This window comes from Gopherus evgoodei, chromosome 20 (assembly GCF_007399415.2).
Source record: "Gopherus evgoodei ecotype Sinaloan lineage chromosome 20, rGopEvg1_v1.p, whole genome shotgun sequence".
Lineage (NCBI taxonomy): Eukaryota > Metazoa > Chordata > Testudines > Testudinidae > Gopherus > Gopherus evgoodei.
Window position 1 is genome coordinate 7,973,444 of NC_044341.1, and position 10,495 is coordinate 7,983,938.

A 10,495-nucleotide genomic window follows, 5' to 3' on the forward strand; every position below is an offset into this window, starting at 1 on the left:
AAATGGGGCTTAACCATTCATTAGAAGAGAGCTGCTTGCAGGAGACAAGCAGAGCTGGAGATGGGGGGGGGGGAGGGAGGATGTCTGCTCTGAGAACAGGGGGGTAGGGAATGGGCTCAAAAAGGGCTGGGCCATGGGGGACTCTGGAGAAATGACTTTTAGGCCCAGACGAATGCCCAGGAGCAACAGCTATCAAAGGCAGCCTTAGAAATGGCTTTGGGGCCTAGAGGAGCTGGGGGAGCTACCATCCTGCTCCCCTGGAAGCCTGTCTTCACAATGGCAGGGACCCCCTGATTTCATCTCCCCACCCCTGGCCCAGCTTGGCTGAGGTAAGATTCACTTAGTCTGTCTCTTTAATGACTGGCCACTCTTGTGCCCTGCTTTGAACGCAGGGTAAAGCACAAATTCATTCACACCCCCTGCTCTGTGGTTCCGATACTTCTCCTGGGCCAGGGAGTTATTTGCTGCACTAAGATGTCAAATAGAAGCTAGATTTCTTCCCCATTTTCCTCCTTAGCAACCATCTACTCCACCCCAGTTTCCTTACAGGTCTCTCACCACCTGCCAGCCAGGCCATGGGCTGCTGGTTGCCAATGGCTCCCAGGGAAAAAGAACAAGCATTTAACGATGCCTGAGTTTACACAGAGTTTTCTGTTGCAAAAGTTTAGCGTGGCCACATCTGGGGCCCCACGTGGCCTGCAACACCAGTCATGCCTCAAACACCCATGGGGCAGTAAAGGAGTTAATATGAAATTCTCCCTCTTTAAAAGCAAAAGTCTGAAGGGGATCATAGTAACAGGCTGTTCCCTGCCCAAGCCCATATGGCTCCCACACACAAACACTCTAGAAAGGATGGGGAGGGCAGAGAAGGAGCACAGGGTGTTTGGAGAGAGAAACAAGTATAGTGGCAGTTTCAGACTGGCCCTATGCAGCCCCTTTCTTTGTCTTGAGGCTGATGCCTGGCATGCTGCTCGTTATCTATAGTAATATGCAACGTGCTAATGAGGAAATCCAAAGCAACACTGATAGGCTTGATATGTTATCTCTCAGCAGAAGGTCAGTTGCAGCTCAAAAACTTTTCAAACAATCATCAAGCACCCCCACAGCATCCCTTTGTGCTAGGTTAATTAGAGATTACTTCACCCAGCACCAAAGTGCAACCATATCTGGGGTGGAACACTTTAACAGCATTGCCAACCCCCAAGCATTCAAAAATCACAAAATTGGCTTAAAAATCATGAGGGGTTTTTTTATTAAAAAAAAATTTATTTTTTTTTTTTGCTTTTGGGTTTCTTAGCCTTTAGGGCCATACTCAAGCCATGTTTTCAAGCTGTTACCTGCAACCATGAGGGATAGAAATCTTTTTTTAAACGAAAGCTGAGATTCTCACAATTGCATGCCTCCAGGAGCTGGGGCTTTAAGAAAAGCACCAAATATCAATGTAAGACTTTAAGATTGGAGGTGAAAACTGCTCTATCTTGTTGAAACTACAAAGGGGAATGACTCATCCCAAAAGAGGGGACTGAGACAAGAAGTTGAAGCTTGAACGAAGGCCTACCGACTTGCGGAAACTAGCCAGAGTAGCTCCCCCTGTGGACACTTCTTCTGGAATATGCATGCCTTTTTCTGACTGATCCTAATGGGTGGTTTTTCTCAGCAGAAGGGTGAGTTCTGACAGCAGTCTGGAGGAGGTAACAGGCAGATCTCGGACTGCGTCAGTGTTAGCTTATTCCATTGCTGTAGCTCATCGCTAGTGTCACGCCATCATCGGTTGCCAAGGGAGGGGGGAGGAACTGTAGTGTAGCCAAGCCGTTAGTGTTTAACCACTCTGTTGTCTAACCCTACTGCAATGAACGGCAGCCGCAGAGTCTGCTAGTGTAGGGAAAGCCACAGAAAGAGGAGACAGAAGATGAAAGTGCCAGGGTATCCCTAAGATTCGCAGCCAGAGCTGGTGCCTTAAGAAATTAGTAGCCAAGCGCCTACAAGGGCTGGTTAGAAGCCAGATGATTCAAACCAGGTGACAGGAGCCCACAATGCACAACCCATCACCATTATCAGCACCTACCTAGCCCACTTGTCGGCTCAGCAGCAGCCCAGAACTACAGACCTTGGAGACCGAACTAACCTCCCCGCACCTTAGATCAGCATCAAGACTCATTGGCAAGGTGCTGTGTGGAAGCCTGGCCTTCTGCTGCCTTTACTGTACTTGTCTACAGGGCTTTTCACTGCACAATCTCCTTTAAAGCGAGAGATGTGCTGATGCTATTTAGCACCGACATGCTCACAAGGTGCAGTATGTTCAGAAACAAATTGCGGCAGGGTTAGGCACGATTCGTCTGTCTTCAGGCAAGGCTGACCACAGGGAAGGCTACCGAAAAGTAAAATGCTTGATGCTTTTTTGACTGCTCTGCGCTATTGTCCGTCTCAGCCACGCTCGCAATGATCTCCCGGTTGCCAGGGCTGGCCTGGTTTTGGATGAGTCTAAACAGATACCAAAACTTCCAACAGCATCTCGCAGGTGGAGAAGCAATTAAATGAACGGTGAGTTTAAAAAAACCAAAACAAACCCCAGAGAGCAAAAGCCTCTTACTCAGTTAAAAAATGACCAGTTGAACTATTGAAGAATTGTACCACCTGCTGGAGCAATGGGAAATGGCATCTGGGTGTATGTGTGTTGCAAAGCTTCATGTAAAATTAACTACAACGTGGGGCGGGACTGAGCTGTCTACTGACCAGGACTCTCTGTCCAAGCTGCCCAGTGGAATGTCACGGTCTGAGCAGTTTGCAGTGGTGTTGCAGCCACACTGGTCCCAGGATATTAGAGAGGCAAGGTGGGGGAGATAGTAGCTTTTACTGGATCAACTTCTTTTGGGGAGAAACAAGCTTTTGAGCTCTTCTTTGGGCCTCCATGTAGCACGAAAGCCTGTCCCATTCACCAACAGAAGGCAGGCCAGTGACAGCTATTACCTCCCCCACCTTGCCAGCCTGACAAGTGTTTCAGAAACCCTTCCTGCTTGTGCTGCTTTTCTTGCCTTATTGATAGTGATGTAGGAAGGCCTCCTTGGGCGATCTGCAGTGAAATCCAACAATGCCCCCCCGGAACGCCAATGGACTGGGGAGGAGAGTAACTTAGGAGGCCTAGGAGGGGAGCACAAGCCATTCACTTCTAGGTTGCCGGGCGGTTGATTCTAGTCTAGTTCAGTGGTGACCCTGGGGAGAGGATAAGAGACAACCAATCTCTATGTAACACATCAGCCATGTTGCTTAATACACTAGTAGGCTTAGGCCCAGATTCTCAATGGTATTTAGGTGCCTAATGCCCATAACGGGAGTCAGAGGATGTGAGCCTCAGATACTAGTGATGAGGGCGGTATAAGGACCGGGACAGAAGAGAAGTTACTGCCTACTGGGTGGTCAGTGGCCATAGTGACAGGAGTCAATGACAAGGGCTTGGTCCAGTTAGAAGTCCAGGGCCGATGTCACAAACACTCCCATCCCAACTGGCACTAATTCGCACTCTCGCTGGCAGTGTCAGAAGGGGCTGCGCTCTTCCTTTACGTCCAGGAGCCGGTCCCTGATGGTTGAGGCACATTGGCAAGGCGAGGAAACCTGCACCAGCACTGCCCATGTGCCGTACGCCCCGTAGGTTTAGCTTTGGGCTCCAGGACTGTCCATCTGGAACCATTAAAGTGAGTTAAAAATCTCAAGAGCAAAAATCCATCTGGGGAAGGTTTACATCCCCTGATATCTCAAATGATACTGAAATCAAGAGTGGTCATGATGTTAGATGTAGCCACATGCCACGGCTTGGCAGTTTCCAGTCATTGCTAATGAAAAAGAAACACCGGAATGTAAATAGAGGTGCCTCTTAGACAGGGGTGGGCAAATTTTCTGCCTGAGGGACGCATCTGGGTATGAAAATTGTATGGTGGGCCATGAATGCTCAATGGGGGAGGGGGATTCTATGGGATGTAGCCTGGGAGGGGCTCTATAAGGGATGTTACCAAGGTGGGGGGAGGGGGGTCTACAAGGTGGTACCGGGGACTCCTAGGGGCCCTGCCAGCAGTGACATGAAGGCTGTGAAACCAGGCACCGTCTCAGGCAGAGGCACCCTAATTCGAATGGGTGCGGCCTCTGGGCGGTTTCGAGGCTCTCAAGGCTGGCGCCATAGGAGACCGGGAGGGGATTGGGCATGCTGCCGCATGGGGAGGCGGGGGCTGCCACAGAGGTGCGGGTTTCCAATCCTGCAAACAGCGCAGTGAAGTCGCACCTGCACAGCACGGCTCTGCGTGCCAGAAGATGGTGCTCATCAAGGGAATTGTGAGTCGGGTGCTGGGGAGTGCCAGGCGGGTGGAACGAGGCAAGCCCCACCAACCCCGCTCACCAGTGGGAGCTCAAGGGCCGGATAAAACCATCTGAAGGGCCATAGTTTGCCCATCCCTGCTCTGAGATGATAGTCTGGGGTGGTGACTGGAGGTAGAAGACAGTCTGTTCTGGATGCAGCTCAGAATAAATTCCTTGTTAACTTTTGGCTGGTTGGAGTGAGAGTCAGGCCTGTTAGCACATCAGACCATGTCAATAAGGGTCTGGCTACACTGCAGCTGGGAGTGCACCTCCCAGCGTGGGACCTGGGTAGTCAGACAAGTGCTTGGGCCATTTGACCATGATTTGGTCATACATATGTTTGAAAAGGTTTCTTAGAGCAGATCTAAATTGCAGCTGGGAGCATGCCTCCCAGCCGGCATCCACGCTGCTATTTTTAGTGCGCTAGGTGGAACAGAGCTATCACTTCTCTCTACCTGGGCTGGGAGGCTTGTATGACCAAACCATGGTCAAATGACCTCCACACGTGACTTGGAGTAATACATTCCCCAATTCTAGGTCCAACTCTTACCCTGTGGGGTATTCTGGGTAAGTCAATCACCCTGGGTCATTTTCCCTATCTGCAAATGTGGCGCCTACTTCAGTGCCTGTTGAGAGGATTAGCTACTGTTTGTGAAGTGCTCTAGGGTGAAGACGTAATGGAATACTGCACTTACTACAAGCCAATAAAGTGCTTTGAAGGTGTGATAAGGGCTATTGCTTTAGCAAGGCCCTATCCACAATAAACTCAAGTTAGTTACAATTATATTGGAAAATGCTCTGTCAGGCCCAGTTCTGCTCCCAGTATGAGCAGAGCTTTTAACGTGACATTACCTAACAACTAGGTTTTTCCAAGACAAAGGAGCAACTGATAGTTAGCCAAGATACTAGTCAAGGCAGAAAGGATATAGCAGAAATAGGAGAGGTGTGGAGAAGAGCAATTACAATGATTAGAGGCATGGGGGAGGGGCTGCCAGATGAGGATAACTAACTAACCCAAGGAGGCTTTGGTTCAGAGCAGAGACAAGCAAGTGGAAATGTAAGAAAGATGCACACAATAGAGAATGGTGACAAGAGCTCCTACTCCTCCTGCCCTATTGTAGCAGTAAAAGAGGGATGCTCAGTGACATTAAAATGCAAGCAATTTAAAGGGAATAAAAGGAAACTCATTTTTAAAATACAATCTCAGATTAATCTGTGGGTCAACCTTGCTGCTGCAGGATATTATTGACTTTAGCAGGACTGTAAAAGGGTATGGATAAGAGCTGTATCCACAAGCACGATGGCTAGGATAGAAATGATCATCTATCCTGATGCTTCAGAACATGTGATGATAACCAGCTACGGTCAGGAAGAAATCTCCCCCTCCCCAAAATGGGATAGAACAGGGATAATGCAACAACTAGCTAGCTGCAATACAGGGAAGGGGATTCACTGTCTCCAAAACTTTGGGCATTAGCCAATGCAGGAGATAGGATATTGCACTACATGGGCTATTGGTCTGGTCTGTTGGCACTGAGATACTCTGGTGAGGGATAAATTGGTTTAGATCAGACCAGTTAGACAGACAGACAGACAGATAAATATGGGTGGTGAATAGGTGGCAATTCCTGTTTTTAGGGAACAGCCAGGGAACTATTAAAAGGCTAAGATTTACCACGTAGAAACTAGCCTTTGTTCCACCCTTATTATTCATTGGTAGTAGCAATTCTTGGGTGGCTGCACAGAGTGAACCGGAGTCAGTGGACCCACCAGTCATAAGCAAAAGTTACTGCAAGCCATTAACACCAATCTGCAGTAATCATCCAGTGTCCACTCACTCCAAAGTACCTGAAAGCCAGCTTCCCATACCCTCTCTCAGGGCCGTCCTTAGGCATAGGCAACATAGGCAGCTGCGTAGGGCACCTGAAAATTTGGGGCACCACTGGGTCTTAGTGTCCACCCTCTTCTTTTCCTATCCCTGTTCTGACCCTTCCTGCGGCTCCCACAGATGGCTGCTCTAGCCTGGTGAGTCTTCCTTGGGAGGGAATCTAGCAGTTAAAAGTGAAAAAACCTCCAGCCTGCCAGACCTATTAGCACAACATTGAAACTGTTAAAGAGATATTCAAGGGGTAATAAAGCCATTTAACAGGCATTTGCCAACCCCAAGGTATATACTGACAGGTTTCAGGCCATGTCTACATCTAAAATTTTGCAGCGCTGGTTGTTACAGCTGTATTAGTACAGCTGTATAGGGCCAGCGCTGCAGAGTGGCCACACTTACAGCAACCAGCGCTGCAAGTGGTGTTAGATGTGGCCACACTGCAGCGCTGTTGGGCGGCTTCAAGGGGGGTTCCGGGACGAGAGAGCAAACCGGGAAAGGAAACCAGCTTCGCCGCGGTTTGCTCTCTCGGTCCCGGAGCCAGCCAGCAAACCGCAGGGAAGGAGACCTGCTTGCTCGGGGTTCCGGGACCGAGAGAGCAAACCGGGAACGCCGCGGTTTGCTCTCTCGGTCCCGGAGCCACCCAGCAAACCGCAGGGAAGGAGACCTGCTTGCTCGGGGTTCCGGGACCGAGAGAGCAAACCGGGAACGCCGCGGTTTGCTCTCTCGGTCCCGGAGCCAGCCAGCAAACCGCAGGGAAGGAGACCTGCTTGCTCGGGGTTCCGGGACCGAGAGAGCAAACCGGGAACGCCGCGGTTTGCTCTCTCGGTCCCGGAGCCACCCAGCAAACCGCAGGGAAGGAGACCTGCTTGCTCGGGGTTCCGGGACCGAGAGAGCAAACCGCGGCGAAGCTGGTTTCCTTTCCCGGTTTGCTCTCTCGGTCCCGGAACCCCGAGCAAGCAGGTCTCCTTCCCCGCGGTTTGCTGGCTGGCTCCGGGACCGAGAGAGCAAACCGCGGCGTTCCCGGTTTGCTCTCTCGGTCCCGGAACCCCGAGCAAGCAGGTCTCCTTCCCTGCGGTTTGCTGGCTGGCTCCGGGAACGCGAGAGCAAACCGCGGCGAAGCTGGTCTCCTTTCCCGGTTTGCTCTCTCGGTCCCGGAACCCCGAGCAAGCAGGTCTCCTTCCCTGCGGTTTGCTGGGTGGCTCCGGGACCGAGAGAGCAAACCGGGAAAGGAAACCAGCTTGATTACCAGAGGCTTCCTCCTTCCACGGAGGTCAAGAAAAGCGCTGGTAACTGTCTACATTGGATTACCAGCGCTGGATCACCAGCGCTGGATCCTCTACACCCGAGACAAAACGGGAGTACGGCCAGCGCTGCAAACAGGGAGTTGCAGCGCTGGTGGTGCCCTGCAGATGTGTAACCTTCAAAGTTGCAGCGCTGTAACTCCCTCACCAGCGCTGCAACTTTCTGATGTAGACAAGCCCTCAGAGTGGAAGTCCTGTTAGTCTGTATCAGCAAAAAAAAGGACAGAGTCCTTGTGTCACCTCAAAGACTAACAAATTATTTGGGCATAAGCTTTTGTGGACTAGAACCCATTTCATTAGATGTCCACGAAAGCTTATGCCCAAATAAATTTTTATACCGTCAGTTTCTGACTTTACTGACAAAAACAGTTGTGCATTAATGTAATATTTACACAGAACATGTCAATCTACAGGACCTTAGTTTAAAATTTGCTTTAAAAATATTTCATTAGTGAGCTGGTGAAGATTATAAAATCACATTTCTAAAAAATGCTTGCATAGAGTTTTAGATGCACAATCATCTTTAGCCTTAAATGTGCGGATCTTCACACAGAGTTTTTTAAATAAATCCTTCAAAAGACATCCCTTATCTAAAATACACATTTTAATTACTATAGTTAAAAAATAAGTGCTTCCAAGTCTTCCTGTCCTTTCTGTCCATCCCTTCACCACCTCTCCCCCCACTCCCCACTGAAGAGAGCCCTTAAAGGGACAACAGTCCTTTCCTTCCAGATAGCTGGACAAAGAGTTCCCTTTCTTTACTTCTGACTATCCGACAAACTAGTTTTAAAAGAACCCTCCAGCAAAATCAGTACCTAAGTAAGACAAAATCCTTGTTATACCTAAAATCTTTGGAAACATATTTTTTTAAAGTTGGTGAAATTTCATAACCATGTCTCTTGTTATGGAGATCACACAAAGTAAATTACTGTTCCCTTTTTCTAAAAGCAATGAACATTGTTATTAACATACTAAACCTCTCTGATTAATTTAAAAGAATGTCTTTGTTTCAGTGAGTTAAATATATGGTAATCTGGAATGCTGGCTTAAGATTTGAGTACATTTAAAATATAAATTCAACTTGGAAATACTGATGAAGAAAATGTAAAACAGAGAAGAGCTGCATCATGTATTCCATTATATGTAATGTTGTATTCAACAGGACATCTGACTCACCCTTACTATGAAGTTTTTGCAAATAAATCTCTGGCAAACTTCAGGGCATATCAAAAAACCTGTGACTGACATTTTTTATTCCCAAATTTTAGTGCTTTTAATTAGGTACTTTCTTCATGTCCATTCTGCATGAGGGAGAGTGCATGGAAGTCTCTGCTGGGAACTGTGATTCTCCGCCACCATGAGGCAGGCTGGGCATCTCATTATCCTTTGCTGTCAAGTCCCTCCTCCCCCTCCCCCACCAGGCTGTGAGCTTGGGCTGCCATCCGGCACAGGGGCACCAGTTTAATAATACTGCGTAGGGCCCCATAAATCCTAAGAAAGCAGCAAAGAATCCTGTGGCACCTTATAGACTAACAGACGTTTTGGAGCATGAGCTTTCGTGGGTGAATACCCACTTCCTCAGAGGACGGCCCTGCCCATACCTCTCCTTGCGCCACGTGCCTTACCTGGCTCCTCTTTTCCAGTTCCTTTCTTTCCCATCCCTGGTGCTTCTTCTACAGGAGCTGCTTGCTGGGTGGTAGGGGATCTGTGCTGCCAGGGCAATCTCCTCGGTCTTCACATCAGAAGCATGGCTGCCCCTTAGCTAAAATTTTCTTCTGTCCTTTGCTGCTCTGACAAACCACCCTGCTCAACTCTAGAAGTGGCAGAACTTCAGTGCTTGGAGGGAAGAATTCCTAGTTCTATAATTCGCAAAATGCTTTGAAAAGAGAACCCCTATGGAAATGTAAGTTATTAATTATTATTATTATTGGAGGCTCTCATCTTCCAGTTCCTATTTGTGTCAGGCTAATTGGTCCCCTATGGCAATGCCTTACTACTCTGCAAACAGAGGAGGGATAAGCAGCAAGGAGCAGATAAACAAAGAGAAGGTTTTAGTGCAAACATCTTCAGTCCTTAAAGGTGGGGAAAGAGAAGTAGAGAAAATGCATCAGACAGCAGCAGGGTCATCCCCGTGTAGAAGGCTTTAAAAAAAAAAAAAAGGGTGTGAAGTGAGCTGTGCAAGGTGGCTTGCACAACAGCTCTGGAGAGAACACCTCTTTATTCATCAGACAGGTACAGTGTGGGCAGCTGCAGTGAAAACTTACCCGCTCACCCCCATGGACCTCAACTCTGACTGCAAAGGAAAACCTCTAGGGATGAGAGAGGAGTTCAAATTCCATGTCCCGATCAGGCTTCAAACTTTCTGCCAACAAGGGACCCCAGACATGCCAGATAGGGTGACCAGACAGTAAGTGTGAAAAATCAGGACAGGGGTGGGGGGTAATAGGACCCTATATAAGAAAAAGCCCCAAAAATCAGGACTGTCCCTATAAAATCGGGACATCTGGTCACCCTCGTGCCAGATGTGATGGGGCTGTGTGGAATATGAACCGCTGTCCCACTAGAATCAGGACTGAGTCCCTGCCCCAACTCATTTCACGTTGCTGCCAAACAGAAACAGGTTTTGGTCTCTACTGAGCTGGGCTAGATTTAAAATGGCAACCTAGAGAAAGGCTCTGATCCTCATTATCACTCCCCAGGGTTGTCAGTTCAGGAAGTCAGTCTGAAATACATCACTAGGTGTCGGTATAATCACATTGACAGGACACACATACTGTCAATCCCTTAATTCCTAGGAATAAAACAAATCTAACCCCCTTGCTTCCCCCACCCCCACTCAAGCATTCTGGAGGCCGAGCACTGATGTCCAGTCCAATTTAGGAGCTCCGAGCGAGCATTACGGCTGCTCCTGTTCAGTTTCCACTCTGCTGGGAGGCTACTGCACCAGACGTTACCATCTATGGTAACA